This window comes from Tupaia chinensis, unplaced genomic scaffold, assembly GCF_000334495.1.
Source record: "Tupaia chinensis unplaced genomic scaffold, TupChi_1.0 Scaffold000243_1, whole genome shotgun sequence".
In the NCBI taxonomy this organism is placed as follows: domain Eukaryota; kingdom Metazoa; phylum Chordata; class Mammalia; order Scandentia; family Tupaiidae; genus Tupaia; species Tupaia belangeri.
The window spans coordinates 998,532-1,001,376 of NW_006159721.1; positions in this window are offsets into that span (position 1 = coordinate 998,532).

Genomic DNA, 2,845 nt, shown 5'->3' on the forward strand with positions numbered 1-2,845 from the left:
GGTCCCTAAAGCAAAAACCTCTCCAAAAAAAAAAAAAGAAAGAAAAAAAAGAAAAAGAAAAAGAAAAAATCACCATGTGCATTTGGGTTATTCGAGTTTTTATCAGGATGCAATTTCAAATGCCAATTTCTTGAAAGCCTGTCTTATTTCTCTGCTGCTTGCGGTTTTGGATACTCCAAGCAAACTGTAAAAATCCTGATCTGTGCCCACTAAAACAGCCAGATACACAATCAGAAAACAAAAAATGATCCTTTTCAAGTCTCTGATACAACTGTTTTTATTTACCCAGACTCCCATTCTCACTCTTATACAAGTTCTGATTTAAGTAAACATGAAGATATGCCGGTGGTTCCAGCTGATGTGGTATGCAAATTTCAGAAATTCTGTCCGCATTACTTCAAGGGTGAATCGAGCATCACAAAATTGTTTTCTAAAACATTAATCTCGGTGTAACGGGGTCTCCTCCGGCAGCTACTACCCCATCCTTAGCCCTCGCGGCAGGTTCCGTCCGGCCGAGCCCAAACTGTGTGTGCAAGAAGGAAGCACACACTCTCCGACCACCCGGCCCTGCTGCTGTGCTCGGGATGGAGGAGGATGAGCGGCACCGGCAGCAAGGAGTGCGCCCCCGCTCTGGTGGGTCCTTGTGCGCCAGCGAAACTGCAAGCGCTTTTCTGACTGAGCATTTTACTGTCCTTTGGGTAGATACCCAGGAGTGGAATTGCTGGATCATATGGTAGTTCTATTTGAAATTCCTTGAGGAACCTTCCTATTGTTCTCCACAGTGGCTGGACCAATTTACATTCCCACCAACAATGTAAAAGTGTTCCCCTTTCACCACATCCCTGACAGCGTTTATCTTTTTTTCTTTCTTTTTTTTTTTTTTTTAATCTCCACCGTTCTGACTGAGGTTAGGTGGTATCTCATTGTGGTTTTGATTTGCATCTCCCTTATGATGAGAGATGTTGAGCATTTCTTCATATGATTTTTGGCTCTTTGTATGTCTTCCTTAAAGAGTTGTTTATTCAGCTCATTTTTCCATCTTTTAATCGGGTTGATCATTTTCTTCCGGGTAAGCCGCTTGGGTTCCCTGTGTATTTTGGTTATCAGCCTCTTATCTGAGGCATAGTTAACAAAAATCCTCTCCCATTCTTTAGACGACACCAGAATGAAGTTGGCAAAATAGTAAGAACTATTTTTTTCTTTTTTATTTATTGCTCAGCTATTGGACGGAGAAAGATGCAGACTTTTGAGTGTTTTTACTTTGACATCAAAACCAGATGCTAGAACCTGCCACCCCCCCTCCATTGTATTATTAGTTTCTTTGTTTTGTATGTCACTATAAAGGAAAGTTTTAAAATGATAAGAATAAACAGAAGATGTTTTGGAAGTTATTTCACTACTAAAAGGAGCATTTCTACAACCAATACTTTTTTTTGTTTGTTTTTTTTTAAAAATTATTTTATTCAATTTCATTTATTTATTCATTTGTTTATTTTAATTTGACCAAAGAGATCAGAGAGAGAGAGAGAGAGAGAGAGAGAGAGAGAGAGAGAGAGGAAAGTGAGAAAGCAAGCCACCAGTTCCGGGACTTGAACCATGGTCAGTCATGTGGGAATGTCCAGCGCCTTAATCACCACGCCACTTGCCGGTCCTGAGAAATTTCTTAATCTGATGTAATCCCAGAATTTCCTCAGTGTTTTCTGCAAGTAGTTTTATAGTTTGCAGTCTTAGGTTTAGATTTTTGATACAATTTGGGTTGATTTTTGTTAATGGTGACAGATATGGGTTCAGATTTATCTTTTTCAAGGTGGATACCCAGTTTTCCTAACATCATTTGCTAAAGAAGTTTTCCTTTTCCCACTGGATTGACTGGTACCCATTGTCAAAGATCAGTTGGCTGTATGTTTTGGGTTTTATTTCTGGGGTCACTGCTCTGTTCCTTTGGTTTTCATGTCTGTGTTTGTGCCAGTACCATGCTCTTTTGATTATCACAAGTTTGTAATATATTTTGGGGTCAGAAAGACAGATGCCACCTACTCCACTCTTCTTGCGCAGGATGGCTTTGGCAATAATTGGTCTTTTTTGATTCCAGACAAATTCTATGATTGTCTTTTCTGGATCTGTGAGCAAGGTCTCCTGTAGTTTTATAGGATTGCATTAAATATGTAGATTAATTTGGTTTGGATTGCTGTTTGGGTTATATTAATTCTCCCAATCCAGGAACATGGATTCCTTCCACTTTTTTGTATACTTTTAGATTTCTTTTAAAATATTTTCATAGTTTTCCCTATAGAGGTCCTTAACTTCTTTTGGTTATTTTATTTTATTTTTTTTGAGAGGTTTTCGCTATAGGGCGCATGCGCTCGCCAGACAGACAGAGAGAGACATAGAGACAGAAAGCGAAATCACCCCCCAGGGGGGATGGCCACGCCACAGTCCCTTCTCCTCCCTTCTCCTCTCGGGATCTTGGGCACGCACTCACACGCACCTGGCGTGAGTTTTAAGCCACCGGGTCCGGGACACAAACCGCGGTCGACTACGTGGGAGTCCAGCGACATAGCCATTATGCTAACTGCTGGTTCCCCCTTTTTGGTTAGTTTTTATTCCTAGGTATCTTATACTTTTTGTGGCTACGATAAATGGGATTACTTTCTTCAGTTCTGTCTTGTCTGCTTGTTGTTCATATATGAAAATTCTAAAGATTTTTGTAAGTTAATTTTGTATCCTGCCACTTTACTGTTTGCATTTGTTACTTTTTTTTTTTGGAGAGATTTTTGCTATAGGGCGCGTGTGCTCGCCAGAGAGACATAGAGACAGAAACCGAGAAATCACCCCCCAGGGGGGA